Raw genomic sequence first — 15,694 nt, 5'->3', positions numbered from 1 at the left:
GTGATTGTGTTAATTCAGTTGTATTTATCTCCATAGTTAATATGATGGTATCTAAAAAGTTGACATTTCATTCATGTGGTCAACAAAAGATTGCGAAGTCAAATGTTTTAAATGTTGTAATTTTGATCTTCGTTGAGTTTTTTGGGTGAGTTGTGCTTGGTTTAGCAGGCATTTTTATGATCACGATGAATGGAAGAACTTGGTCGATGAAAGAAGGAATATTATCGCTTCTACACTGTCGTGAAGTCTGCCAGGATCGTATGTCTTTAGCTCTCTGCAATGAAACTTTTTTCTTTGGGTACAATTTGAATGCATCGATTAGGGCAAGCAAAAATATTGATTACATTTTTTTGTGTAGGAACTCTTTCACTTATTTTCTGTGTCCACAACTGATGTGAGATTTTTCCCACTCATAGTCACACTCACTACATCTTAACCCTCTATAAAACATCTTGGCCCCTACATCTCTGCCTAGAACTTTTTGTCTATGTCAATATTAAACATGCCATTGGATCCGAATTACAGCTCATTTCATTATTATTTTTTAAAAAATGTTTCTGGTGAGTATCCCATGGTGGATCATCACCTGCTCATCTTTATAATTCACGACATTTTTTTTTTAATTCTCCAGACAATTTTAGGGGGGGGGGAGGGGGGGAAACAAATAAGTGGAACAATGTTTATAAGATTGTATTATGAATCTCAGATATATTTCCAAAGATTTATATACACAATTCATCATCAGAGGGAGGGATTTTAATGGAGAAGTGATTTCATGTCATAATTTTTGTACATGCATTATTCCTCATGTCCAAACAACCTTCGAATTGATTATGTTATTTTTTTTACTGCATGCCCCAGTTTTTTGTGATATGATTGAATGTCGGCAGTGAAATTTTTGAGAGCGTACAGGCTTCCCACCAAGAGGGCCTGGGTTCAAATCCCGGTGGTGTTGAATATTTTTCAGAGGTATCTCGATCCCTACTTGAGGTGCTTTGTGGAGGGCACTTTGAGTGGCACGTCCGTCCGTCGGATGGGACGTTAGACTGAGGACCCCTTGGCACCTTTCGACAGGAGTAGGCTAATCCCGCCGACGCTGGGTTTCTCTCCACCCTTTATCCTTTCACATCCATCCCTAACGGCTCAAATGACCTTAGCTGTCAGTCGCCTCCCATAAAAACTGCTGCTACTACCACTGCATTCTTCTCGGTGTTTTTTAATATTCACTCACTTTTTATAGTGGATGTATGATTAAAAAAAAATGGTGGTTACTTTCGGAGCAAATTGGTGATCATTACCTGTGCATGTTGATCTGGGTGCTAAAATTATTGTTCATTCGTATGGAATTGTGATGAATATTGTATTGTTTTTTTTCATAATGCATAAGGTGTTTAATTTACTTTTTTGTTGGGGCTAAAGAAGATTACTCTGTGTAGATTTGTATATTTGCTATTTCTTGTTGAGGGATTTTAATACCAGAATACCAGTCGGCCATTGGAAGACAAATTTAGGTGTTGTCTCACATCAAAATGTTATTCCAAATCTTTTGAGTTTTTTCATTAGGCATGGGCAATAATTTTCGCCCGTTTTATGAATAAAAAATAAATCTTCTTTACACCAATCGAATTAGAATTAAAAGTTTAGGTGCAAAATTTTAATTTTACATTTTGTTGAATATAATTCAGATTTCATTCTCAGGGACTAAAACACATTCATGAACATTTTCACACGAGTAATCGTGTGAAAACCATTATCATTATTTACATGTTCGTTCATTAATGTTGCAGGCTGGAAAGTTGGCAATAATTTTTTTTAAAAGACTCATTCTACATTCAAACCCACCCCAAAAAAAATGGCCAGTTTTTTTCGCTGAATTATCAACAAAAATGTCAGTATTTTCACCACTCATCTAAGTAAACTTATGGAATGTTACTTATTCGTAAATGGCTTGTGAAGGCTGTGATTCTTAATTTATTCATCTTCGTTCATTGATGATATGCACTGCCCCAAAAAAAATGTACATCCTTTTGAGGAAACTTGAATATTCCCTGGGGAATAGTTTAAAAAAAAAGAAATGTGTTGGGTTATTATGGCATTTAATTATCAATTTTAATTGAGAATTTATTTTGTTTGATTAAAGCAATAATGACACTCATCGCCTGTTAAATTCCACGTTCTGAGGTAAACATTTTGCATGTACGAGGGGGGTTCAATAAGTACCCGTGTTAGAAATGAAGAAAACATTTTTTCAAAAACACTTTTTTTTATATTTTTCAACATAGTACCCTTTTAGAAATATGCACTCCTCCCAACGTTCCAGCCTTTTTTTTAACCCCTCCAAAAAATAGGATTTGTTGAACTCTCCAAAATACGCCTCTGTCTCGGCGATAACTTCCTCGTTTGAGCTAAATTTTTTTCCCGCGAGCCATTTCTTGTTTGGGAATAAGAAAATGTCACAGGGAGCCAGATCAGGTGAATATGGGGGGTGCGGCAGCAATTCATAACATAGTTCATGCAGTTTGGTGGCGACAACTCCGGATCAGCTTGTTGTCCACCGCAAGCAATCGCGGCACCCATTGGGCCGACAATTTTTTCATCGCCAACTTATCATGTCAAAGATTAATTGCCGTTCTGGTCGACATACCCACGGCCTCTGCTACTTCGCGCACTTTCGTTCGTCGATCAGCGAGAATCATGGCATTGATATTTGAATGATTTCCTCGGTAACCACGTCTGCCGGGGATCCTGGTCACTCTTCATCAAAAACAGATGTTTGGCCACGTTTAAATTCGTTGAACCAATATCTAACTGTGGTCATAGATGGCCAAGTGTCCCCATAAACAGCATCCAACTTTGCCTTCATCTCCTTGCATTTCTTCCCATCCTAAAACACAAAAAGCGAATTATCGAACGATACTGGTCTTTTTCCATCTTAGTGAAAATCACGAAACACGTCTTACTCTAATGGCTGCCAAATCTAAACTAACCTTTGAATCGGTCTGACATTTGTTTCACCGTCGTTTGATAGATGGCAGCACATGATGATAACATAAACTTCCCTCAGGAACTCCCTTTGTCGTCAAACACGGGTACTTATTGAACCGGCCTCATATAATTTTAAATTTGTTTCAGTAAATTCATCTCCTGCTTAGAAATGATACTTTGAAATGTGCTTTTCCCTTATAGGGCCTTAAGAAAATAAATTTTGCACTTAAAGATAAAGGGAAAAATTTTTTGAGCCATCATTTCAATAGTCTTAATATTTCCTAAGATGCAGGATTTGAAATCGTTAATATCAAGGACTGCATGGCTTGTATTATTTCATTACTGATACATAATATTGAGTTAATATCTCTGGGAATATTTTTCATTTCCATGCGATTTTTTTCATATTGGTGTTGATTCCACGATTGACTTAGGATGTTTCATTTCCCTCCTCTCAATTGGCTACTATAATTTCAAATTTTCCTGTGATGTTACACCCAACACCCATACCTGATACAAACTTCGATAGATTTAATTCCCCTGCTTATGTTTCAGTCACCATATTTCATGTACATTAGCCATCATAGCGACTAGAGTCGTGCCAATGCTGTGAATATGCTCGTTCCAAATATGGATTCTAGGTTGTTGGTTGGTATCGTCATGCTCGGTTTTGAAGGGTAATAGGAGGAGGGGGCTAGTCAAGTCCCTTGTCTAATAGTTAAAAAGTTCAGCTTTCAAACGTACCGACAACGTACTCCTTAAGGAAAGCCACTTTATTCCTTAATTAATGCAACTAACCGAATGGGATCCATATGTATAAAAGTTTCTTCTATGGTGTATGCAAACCTCTATTAGTGGTACTAAATTTCAGCAGGATGTCAACTCAGTCTAATAAATTAGAAAATATTTGGAATTTTCTTAGTTTCTTAAAAAAAAATCCATGGAAAAAAATGCACAATTTTTTTTTTTTTGATAAGTTTAGAAAAGTATATGAGAATCAGTAATTCTTAATATGGAGGATTTATTAATGATTTCATGTCATGTTAACACAGGCTGTTATAATAGTTGGACCTAAGGAAAACCAAAAATTGTGTCGGACTGACATGAGTGATACCAGTGCCATTTAAGCAGTGACTCCAGTGAAAACAATTATAATCAGGTTCCAACTTGGGAGAAAAGTTGGCAAAAAGAAATGGCGTTTTTGTTTGGATTATATTAGGAAAAGTCTGGGATTGTTTGATAAAGGAAATGATTGACCACCCTGTTCTAATATTTCCCCGAAATTCCAATTGATTGTAATTTTCAAAGAAAAATATTCACGATTGCTTTTCACTGCTGGATACCTAATGAAATAATAATAAATTCATTTAGAATTTGAATATTCTTATTTTGGTATCAATATCCTCACAGATTTGTCGTGTTTATGCTTGAATATGTAATGGTAAAGTGGTATGTGAACCAAACATCGTATGTACATCATAATTACTCACAATGCCGCCAAACTGTGGTAATACTTACAGTAATAATTATCCTCAGCATATAAACTAGTATTAAAGTGCCGAAATATCAATCTGTTAGGTCGACACTTTCATTTTTAATTAATTTGTCTTAAGGAAATTTATGTCTGGAAAATCTTGTTGAAATCAGGGATATTCATGAATCTTGAGCTGTAGCAAGCCTCTGTGAATTACATTATTTTTTTATCAAGATTTTTTTTGAACTAGCACTAATTGTACACTCGAAAATTCTTCCGTGTGGGTGATGTTAGCAATGGAACAGATTCTTTTTGTACTTGATACACACTGCACGAGATTTTGATCTAATGTCATATATTACATATGGAACAGATTTATTCCCTTTCCATGGAGATGTTTTTTTAAATCTTTACTGTGCAATTTAGCCATTTGGAAAAATTTATCATAAATACAAATACATACTTGGATTTACCTGAAAAATTCTAAGACCTCTGTCATAGGGTTTCATTTCATCTACACTGATGTAATTATTAGGAAGACAGTAATTAGGCTAGTTTTTTTAAACTAAATTTTTCACTATCCATTGTGTGCGTCAATGACTCAGATTTATTGACCTTTTTGAAGTATATATATATATATATCTTTGTACTCTTCTGAACAACTTTCTTGGAAACCAATCTTTTCCCAAAAGTTTGATAATTCAGAAAAATGGCTGTTGTCACTAGTGTCCCAAACGATGGAAATATTTTGTTTATTGGTTTTAGTTTCAAGGATATTTGAAATCAAACCATGTCATGTCAAATCACTGGGAAACATGAATTTATGTGTGCATACAACATTCAATTTCTTCATAGTTTCAGTAGAGACATATATATGTGCTCCAATGAGTGTGGAAACTATGCCTTGACAAAAATTAATCTTAACTTGATTTAACTAAAATCAAAATATAATGCCTTCGGAGCTCATGTCAACGAGGAATATTTTATGGGTTTCTGAATTATCAATTCTTCCTGCCTTGGATTAAATTCACAGTAGAGGCCTATGGGTTATCCTGCAAATGCATAACCAATTGAAGTGTGGCAGTCCAGTAAACATAGCATTTGGCTACTGACCAGAGGGCCTGGGTTCGATACCAGGTGATGCCCCTGGCCACCTTCAGCTTCACCCAAGCTGCATTAACTTTTTTGGGCGTTAGATGTTTATGGGAAACTGCAGAAAAGACACTGAAAGAGCTGGCCTTTATTTATATTCTATTGATTGTGTGAATTTCACTCACTGTGTGAAAGTCACGACTCAAGATGTGGTGTTAGGTGAACTCTACCCTCATTTATTGAACCAAATTTGAGGTTGAGTGCGGAATATTTTGGCATTACTAGTCTCGTAAGAATTTTATGTTTTATCAAGTAGTCACTTTCATTGCCATAACTGTCATTTAATGCCTCTAAATTGTGTGACTTCGTCAAATTCGTTTGCATTTCAGTCTTAAGGTTATGAAGAATTTAAAAAAAAAAGCTTAAGATGAATGGAACATGAACTTATGGTGTCAATTTGTGGTTCATTTGCAGAGACCGAAAATTTTTTATTGTATATTGTCAAACAGTTTCTGGCGTCACTTGGTGGAAATTCTTCATATTGAAATTAAATTTAAAATACTTTGCCTTTCCACATAAACCCAGGTTTATGTGGAAAGGCGAAGTATTTTAAATTTAATTTCAATTTGTATATTGTGAATATTTGTGGTTAAATAATTTGATATTAAACCCTGAAGAATTTTATTAGATGTTTAATGGGCCTGATTTGACTCTGGTTTTTCCCTCAGTTACATCATGGCCATCCATGACCTTTAAATGTTTGACTGCAGGTATTCCTCACTTAGCAACACTCGGTTAATGTCAACTTGTTATAATGGCATTTAAAAATCAACTCCAGTCTTTTATTCAACAACACTTTCAGTTTCAGTATTTTAATTATGTGATGGCACATATATGGTAGGCTACTCTAATGTCACTTGAATACTAATTTTTTAAATTTAGTTTTTTGTTGGTACAAATTTTTTGGAGAGTTCTTACACTGAAACAACTTTTCAGTAGAGTTGAAGCTTCTTGTTAAAAAAGTTTCAAAATTTATCAAACTGGTTTGAATGTTAAAAGCTGTACCCATTCAGACCAACATTTTTATCAAGCTATACTAGATGAAATGCAAATTTAAACAATTGGTGACATCAGCACACGAGATAGTTTTGTTGGAAGGATGTTTCATAACTGCTCATATGGGTGTATTTGCAATTTTGTTACCATTGAGTTCTGGTAATACATACCTACATCATACAACAGTAGAGTTATTGCAAAAATTCTCACTTCAATTTACTCTTGATATGGAAACCTATCAATGGGGAGAAGATGGGGGAAAAGTTAACATTCCAGTTATTTCTTATGAAGGAATCGTGAATAACAAGACAATATGATCTCATTCATGCAAAGTAAAACGTTGGGTCTTCATTTGACATTGTTATTACAATAAATCAACATATATCCATGATTAACATATACACAATCAAAACAATGTTTGGAAAATCAATGAATTCATAGTCAGTTCTGTAATCTGATGTGCTTCCTGCTTCCTTGTGCCTCAAGGCACACAAATGCCTGTTTTGCGTACCTTGATATACCATTTGGGAAAAGGAAAAAAAATTCTCTTGCTAGCAATAGAGGAAAGCATTTAATATACACGAAAATGATTTCAAAATTGTATTGAAATCTTTAACGATACTTCAAAAGATTCCAAAATACATTTTTCAGAATCAAAACGTTATTTTCAAGAAGTTCATAGGTTTTTTTTCACCATAAAAGGAATGTAAAGCAAATGCTAGTTTAATGACAGGTTACAAGAAACCAGACCCTGCCATAGTTTCAGATGTGTCTCTGGTTGGTTTGCTTTTTATGCCTTTTAATGTGTCTTAATCACATACATATTTTTCCAGGATTTACTGCATGTATGTTCTCAGCAAACCCCCTTTCTGTTCAACATTCAACACACTTTATAAATAAACTGACTGAAATGGTTTCGTGGGCTATATTTACGAGTCATGTATTATTTATGAAAGTGCAACTTTGAAGCTGTGAAGTCATAATTCTGAAAGTATGGAAATGAATGCAACACTTTTATAATGATTATTTTCATCTTATCATCCATTAGCAATGACCTGAGTTGTTTGATACAAAAATTCTTGAACTTTTATTCAAAAGAACACTTAAAATTGCTATGCATAAATTTAAATTATAAGTGAACAGTACAAAAATATGTTCCTGTCTGTGACCAATCATTAGTATGCGATTTATAATAATTGTTAGAACAATTCTAGACACATATCATACTCTATTGCCCACACTTTTTTTAATATTTTTGACTGGTAATGTCAAATCAGTTGTAACAACTTGTTCCGATGTAGTTATTCTTCTTGAATGTCACCAGTGAAAAAAATACCTGGCAATTTTACACAAAGGTCAATGCTTTAGTGTGCTTAGTCTTGTTACATCAAGTACATAATAGCTAAATTCTTCAGGGATTAAAATTCAAATAGCATATAATGCATATTTACATGTTTGGAATAATTTGAGTCGGGTTTGATTGAAAATCTCCTTGAAACTTAAATTCTGTGATTTCTCACCTTGAAATTCCCCCCCATACACCCAGCATGTTTTATGCTAGTCAAATGAACTTATATCATCAAATGCATTTGTTTTTAGTGAGCATCACTACAAGTGGCTAAGGTGTGATTAAAATGTAATTAGGCATATATTATCATTGTAAGTTGTTCAAAGAATTATCAAATTGTTTGTTTATTTTGTCAAGTTTCCATTTTGATGTGCTTTAAAATTGTGATTGCATGATGTGTTAAATCAAATGAATGCAAGAATTAATATATATTAGAATGCTGTTCAGGGTAACAATGGCCAATCAATTGAATCAGCTGGGCAATAATTGCTAATTATGCAGTGTTGAGAGTACAATGTAGAGTTGCTTGAATGTTGGCTTCTGTGTGGACAGGCAAGCTTAATGTCAATCAATCAAAAGAATATATTCATTCAAACTGTTCAAAAGGCACTAAGGTATTCTCTCTGTGAAAAAATATCGAAATGTTTTTTTTTATCTATAGAACTGGAGTTGGACTTGAACCAATCGGGTCCATGTTTGTGTGAGTGAATTTGTTTAACTAAAAGTGTTTTTCATGTTACAACTCCAGGGTCTTGTTCATTAATTGTAGAAATGGCATGCATCCATCTATGCACACTCAGTTGTGCCACCATCACCTGTAAATGCATCGGTAGGTAATATTGAAGGGTCAAAAAAGAAGAGTCATCATGATAACAAATGTGAAAAATCCAGCCACAAACCATACCATGTTGGCATATCGCATTTGAGATGTGTTTTAGCTTTTGTCTTGCGACGATTGGCTATATTCAGATCCTGATTCCAGAAAATCTTCCATCTGGGACCACCATGTGCTCTATTGTGAAAGATAATTCTATTAGTCTTTCCCTAATGCCAGTTTATACCATAGACCAGTGCATTCTTCGTTATAAAAACGTTCTTTTTTTACCTACATGGGATATTCCTATGGACTCTCATACTGGAATGAAGAAAGATCTAAGGTAACTTTGTGGCTGACTTTGTAGCAACAGAAAGGTTTTGAATATGTAGCCAGTGATTTCACTATTGAGTGTGTAGCCTAAATATTTTGAAAGTGTGATTGAATATTCAGTGCTCTCTTTCTATTCCCTTTTTTTGAACTTTTGTTGTCACCATAACGCATTGCCTTAAGACTAAATTTTGGCGGTAGGTGAAGGAATGGTAACTGATGGTATAATAGATTCGAAATCACTGTGTGCCCCCGGAGAATGGTTGCACGTTCAGTACTGGGAAATTGAATTATCTCTCCGAAAAACCATTTATCAGTGCAATATTTTTGTACTCCCCCTGGTGTATTAATGTAGTACCTGAGCGATATGTGTATATATATATATATATATATGTTTTTTTTTTTAGTGTCAAGAGTTAGTTTTGTGAATGCAAAGTATTCTTCTTTGTTCTATAATCTCGTTATTGTTTTGTTTAGTTTATGATGCAATTAGTGTCTTAAAAGTAGTCTTATACCAAAATACTTATGTTGCTCAACATTACCAATTGAAAATTGTGATCATAACAAATTGTCTTTTTTATTGATAATCAAAGAATGCTTTGGCTTTCATGACAATGTGTGTTACTGGCAATAATATAGATTAATTGTTTCAGTTTTGCCTCAATGAAATCAGTTGAGGCACCATTTTGAAATCTTTTTAAGTGAAATCAATTGTAAAATTAAAACTTTTGAGAAGATGATGTGAATGTAAAGAGGTCTGTTACCTCTGTAAAATTTTGAATGCTCCATTCCTTGCTTACGTTATTTTGTGTCTTTTGAGAGTGTTATGTTCGAAAACATTCATAATATTACAAAAAAGTGGTCTAGTATATTTTAGCCAGGTATGAAATTCAGTTCTGGAATTATTGAAGATGTATTCCAAGTCATATGACTCCTGTGTTAATGAACCTAGCTCATTGATGAATTGGTATTGCAGTTAATAATTACTTTCCTCTGATTTTATGCAATAATTCGTATATTTGGAGAGCACTCTGTGATAAGACCAATTTTTTAGCTTTTATATCGCATTTCTGTCCTTTATCAAAGAGTTAGTATTTGGTAGAATATCAGTTGGTGTATAACTGTCAGTGAAATCGGGATGTTGATTGAAAGGTTTAAAATAGCTTTGTGAAGTCTCCCTCTGTGAAGATTTTTTTTCTGCTATGTCCATTTTTTTATATTTTGGAACAATCTTCCTTGTATGCGCTCTGGACTACCATTCCCATTTGTATCAAATGATGTCCTTCTATTGATAATGCAGAGAAAATAGTTTTAATCGAGTGCATTTTGAATTCATATCGTAATCTGTTGCCACTCAAGTGTCTTCTGAACTACCTACTTTGTATATTTTAACTGTGTATTCTTGAATTAAACCCGAGTTGTCTTGGAAATGCCAAAGACATTCAATTGATTACATCTAGGTGCAATTTATGATTGAAATATTCAAAGTTGAGGCCGTTTGATGAAATACGTTTTTTATAAAAACTGTTTAGCAGTTTCAGACACGCTAATAATTTAAAAAAACAAAAACCCTCTTTTCATCCACATCCATCGAAAAGAATTGTTTATTTTTCTCCGATGTTGATTTGATATGGATAATTTTGCCAGGGGAAAAAAGAAATACTTTTTTTGCTCTGCCATTCATTTGTGTGCTAGGGATTGTTCTATGTATTCTGAACAGGAGTAAGAGGAGGAGGTTCTAATGTTCTCATTCGAATCTTTTCAAAAAGTGTTGCAAAGTTTCTCACGTGTATAGAATCTCGTATATAAATGCACATGGTCGTTAGAAATCTCAATACTTCACTGAAACTTGATTCTTGTGTGATACTTATTTTAAAAAAAAATGTTAAAGGAAAAAATCTGCAATCCATGTTGAGTTTGCAAACGTCAAGCGTTTTGGCAAGCCATGGTTGTAATATATCATTTGCGTTGATATGTGCTAACTGCATGAGAAACATTCAATGAGCGGTTTCTTATTGTATTGTCCAAATAATTGTAAATTACTCGCTGGTGGTGTAATATATATTTTTGTGTATTTAGCAAAGCTCTGCTGGATTACTTTTCATGCACCACCAGTTTGAACGAAGGCAAAGCAGGCACCTCTACGTACACGTGAATGTAAGTTTGCTTATCCTGCTGTAATAGATGGGTTAAAAATGTCTCTTTGGTTGTTTAATACATTATTATTATACTTTATCTTGAATGAATTGAAAATGTGTATGTGATATTTGTATGGTGTAATTATCAAACATTATCTGTGACTCTGCCTAGCCTTTCTATATTGCTTTATACACAATACCGTCTATGCTTTTGGAATGAATAAATTGATTTTTTTAATGATTGTGTCTACCCTTCTAATCCCTGATTAATTTTCGTTCCAGTGAACTTAATGAAGAATGGAAGAGTTTACTTGTGTTCTTTGTAAATTTATTCCCACAACATTGCAGTTTTATCTTTATAGTATATACATGTTTATTTATTAATCTCTATTCATATCCTTTTAAAAATTCCACATAAAAGCCATATTATTGCTGGTATTTCAGTGGTGGAAGTAGGTTTTGGATGGACACAGACTACACAACAGTACAAAGATACATTCCCTTCCCCCTCCTGATTAAATACAACCAGATATCCAATACTACAATAAGTCCATCTTCAATTCTGCATTCTTCCTCCCTTCATTCCATCTACATCCCAGTCATCAACATCCCATTGCCAATAACAATACTCTGCATCCATCCTTCCTGCCTCCTTTGGATTTCTCCCAACACTCCTCCACCATAATGCAATCCCTCATTTCTTTTCCTTTCAGTCCAATTCACCTTTTTCCTCCTTCTCCACACCCACATTTCAAAAGCCACAAAATCTATGCTTATCATGGTAGTAGTAGTAGTTTTGAGGGGAGGCGACCGACAGCTAAGGTCATTTGCGCCATAGGGGATGGACAGGAAAGGATGAAGGGTGGAGAGAAACCCGGCGTCGGCATTAGCCTACTCTTTACGAAAGGCGCCAAGGGGTCCGCAGTTTAACGTCCCATCCGACGGACGGCGTACTCCCTCAAAGTGCCCTCCACAAAGCACCTCAAGTAGGGATCGAGATACCTCTGAAAAATATTCAACACCGCCGGGATTTGAACCCGCGCCCTCAGGGTGGGAAGCCAGTACGTTAGCCCCCGCACCATCTCGATCCCCGTATGCTTATCATCCTGCCTCAATGACCATGTTTCCATGCCATACAAAACCACACTCCAAATCAGTTTTGTTGAGCATTTTCGTAACGTTCTTACTCAATTTACTTAAATAACATCCCTGTGATCAATTACGTCCTCCTTGTGAAAGATTCTTTGCCCAACGCAATTCTTCTTCTTATGTCCCCTACTACTTTGACAAATTAGGTTCAGGACACTTCCAAGGTAGGTAAACTGTTCCACCTGCTCCAGTTTATGAACTTGAGTAATAATTCCAAAGAAATTGCGGGAGATGCCACTACAGTAACTTTTAACCGAGTCTAAAATTTCAATACCAAAATTTCAGAGTTTAAGAGGACGCCTTCATAGCTTAACTGGCAAAAGCACTTGGCCGGATATCGACGGATCCGGGTTCGAATCCTGGTCAAGGCGAATGATTTTTGCACTCTGAAATTGTTGCATTGAAATCGAATAATAATATTTAACTTAGCGTTTCTCTTTTTTGAAAACCACGTGAACTTGTTTTGTTTTATCCATAATCCATTGTATTTACTTTCCAATGCACTCTGCAATGCTTGGAACCCCTTGGCTGACTGGCAAACTAAAACATTATCATCCACAAGCCTGATTTTATGAATTCTCCACTGAATTTCCATTCCCATCTCCAGTTCTTCCCATGCATCTTTTGACATTTCCTTTACATATGCTTTGAGAATGCAATATTTTGGAGTACAAAATATTATATAAAAACCTATAAGGTGCAAAAATTTCTGAATCACAGACATTTTCAGTAGCAAATATTTATGTGACAACATGGCTGAATTACCCCCTTGTGTTACTTCTGTGGAGTTGAATTAATGACCCACTTCTTAAATTTTGCCCAAAAGTGAACCTTTCAAGATATCTGATCAAAGGTTTAAGTCTTAGAATATTCCCTGGCAAATTCTGTTGTTATTTTTTTATTTAGTTTGTAGGAAAATTATTCAGTAGATGTATGCATTTGGTACTTAAAATTATTCAGTAGTGATCTGTTGGAGTGATTAGTTATTTTAAGTCTGTACAGAGGAAAATGATTTTGAATGATATTGGTGGAATTACGGTGCTGGATATTGTATTTCATTGATAACCAAATTTTCTTTGGTAAATGACCCTGGATTTTAAATTTGTCCTTTCTTTTTTTTTGTCAGTCTTAAGCTTTTTTCCAAAGCAATTTATACTTAATTTTTAGCAAATTGTTGGTTTTATGTGGCCACATTTAATTTCTTTTGGAGAACCAACCCGAGTTCTTTTTGCCAGCCCTTGTATTCTCGGCCACTTATTTTTCAAAATATTTTTCTCTCTGTTTGCTGAGGAGATTGAAAGACTATGTTTTTATAATATATATCACCAATTATGTGCAGCTCTGTTTCATGCTATATGCAACTGAGACCAATGACACATAAGTCATGTACAAGTAAGCCCATGTCCTGGAATTGATGATATTTCAGTGATGGCTATTAAAAAATGCATAAGTGTAATCTGCTAAACCCCTTTGACCTTTTAAAAAATGAGTCTTTCACAAGGGAGAGTTCACAGATCTGCTTAAAATGTCTAAAATTAAGTCTCTGTTGAAAATGGCAGCATGTTGGGCATTATAGGCTATGTCACTGCTGTCTAATTTCAGAAAAATTATTGAATATTAAATGGAAGAAAGATTGATCTCTTTTTTGAAAAATTTTTAAGTTTAAAATTCAGCGCAACATGGTTTCCAAAATGGAAGATGCACCAGATCTGTTTTAGCTTGTTTCATCAATAAAATGGTGACAGGCTTAGATAATAATGAATTCACCAAGGGAATCTCTGATGGTCTCTTAGCGATTGATTATCATTGATCTTTTGGTTTAATGAAGATAAAAACCCAAGAATAAAATAAATTTTATTGAAAATTAATTTTTTTATAATTTTTTTTTTTTGGTGCTATGATCAGTTATTCATTATACTGGACTTCCACCACATCACACCTGAAGCTACTCAAGATATTTCTGTTTTCTCTCAAGTAGTGGATAAGAAAAGTGCAAGCCATTGCTAACATTAAATGTCTAACCTTTCAAGAATTTCCTCAGGAAAGGCCTGACCAACAATGGCTGCTACATTTCTCAAGTCAATGCTCTCAAACCAAAAATAATATCTAATGCTTATCTCTTCAGATCCTCAGAAAATACATTTTGATCTTTTATTTATCCATTGATACCTATTGCACAATTTTTTGGAGTATGGTGCAAGGCACTGGATTAGATCCTTGATTGAATGCAACTGTGTAAGAGGAGGAATTGCATCAATAGACTAATGCATGATGGTCCAAGGCCCACCTTATGACATTACTAAAGCTCTCCAAATAAAATCTAAAGTGGAATTGCTGTGATCAGAAAATTCCGAAGAACTTAAAATAAATTGATTCACATTATGGTGGAAACAATTTTAATTAATATACATGAGTTTTTTATCACAGGTATGCATTCACAGATGATTTTCATTAGTTAACAAAAACTGACTCTTTTTGGACTATGATTGCTGGGTTTTTTGGAATAAGGTGAAAACTATCTAGTAAGCTAATTTTCTGAGGTGTGTTATTTCTGTGTCCATTTGGTCAAGAAGGGTTGCGTGCCTCTTTAAATCTTGTGAATGCCATAATGATGAAGGTAAGATAATTTCCTCCTTCATTAAACTTGTGTCTTGGCAATGGAGCAATATGGGAGGAGACTGGTGGAACTGGAGAAGGGGCCCTTGGGTGATAAGTGTGAAGCTAAGTGTAATTGGAAATCGTAAATATAAAGTGAATAAATAAGGGTGAAACTTAAGTGTGTAGATGGGAGGAAGAAAAGTGTACCAGTGAGAACAAATGGGGAATTGTTTTTCTTCAAAGTTGAAGTGAACGGGGTAAAGCAGGGGAAGTAATCTGTGTGTTTCCCCCCCCCCCATAACCCTGTCTAATCCTTTAAAATCCATGAGTTGATCTCACTCTGTGGGGTTCATATCCCAGTAACGACCCTCTCTCAATTAATATTTCTTGTCTTTTTTCTTTGATTTTATTATGTCACTGTTCTTTAGCTAGGTGATTGCATTTATTTTTTTTACCTTTATAGAATGCTGTGATCCTTTGAGAGACTGTTTTTATTTTCATGTAGACGACAGTTGTCCCGGTCCAGCTGCTGGACTCTTTAAGTGAAGAGATGTGGGAAACATTAAGTGGGGTGGGGTGTAATGACCCTTCTGGTGGAAATTTGAACACTTTAAGCGTGTAGGGAAGGGAAGAAGATATTCTTTTTTGCTGTTATAAACAATCTATTTTGGACAGTTTAGAACTTTTTTTCTTCCTTCTTGAATCCTCAC

Source organism: Hetaerina americana, unplaced genomic scaffold, assembly GCF_022747635.1.
Source record: "Hetaerina americana unplaced genomic scaffold, ioHetAmer1.1.p SCAF_38, whole genome shotgun sequence".
Classification (NCBI taxonomy): domain Eukaryota; kingdom Metazoa; phylum Arthropoda; class Insecta; order Odonata; family Calopterygidae; genus Hetaerina; species Hetaerina americana.
This window is presented reverse-complemented; position numbering follows the sequence as displayed.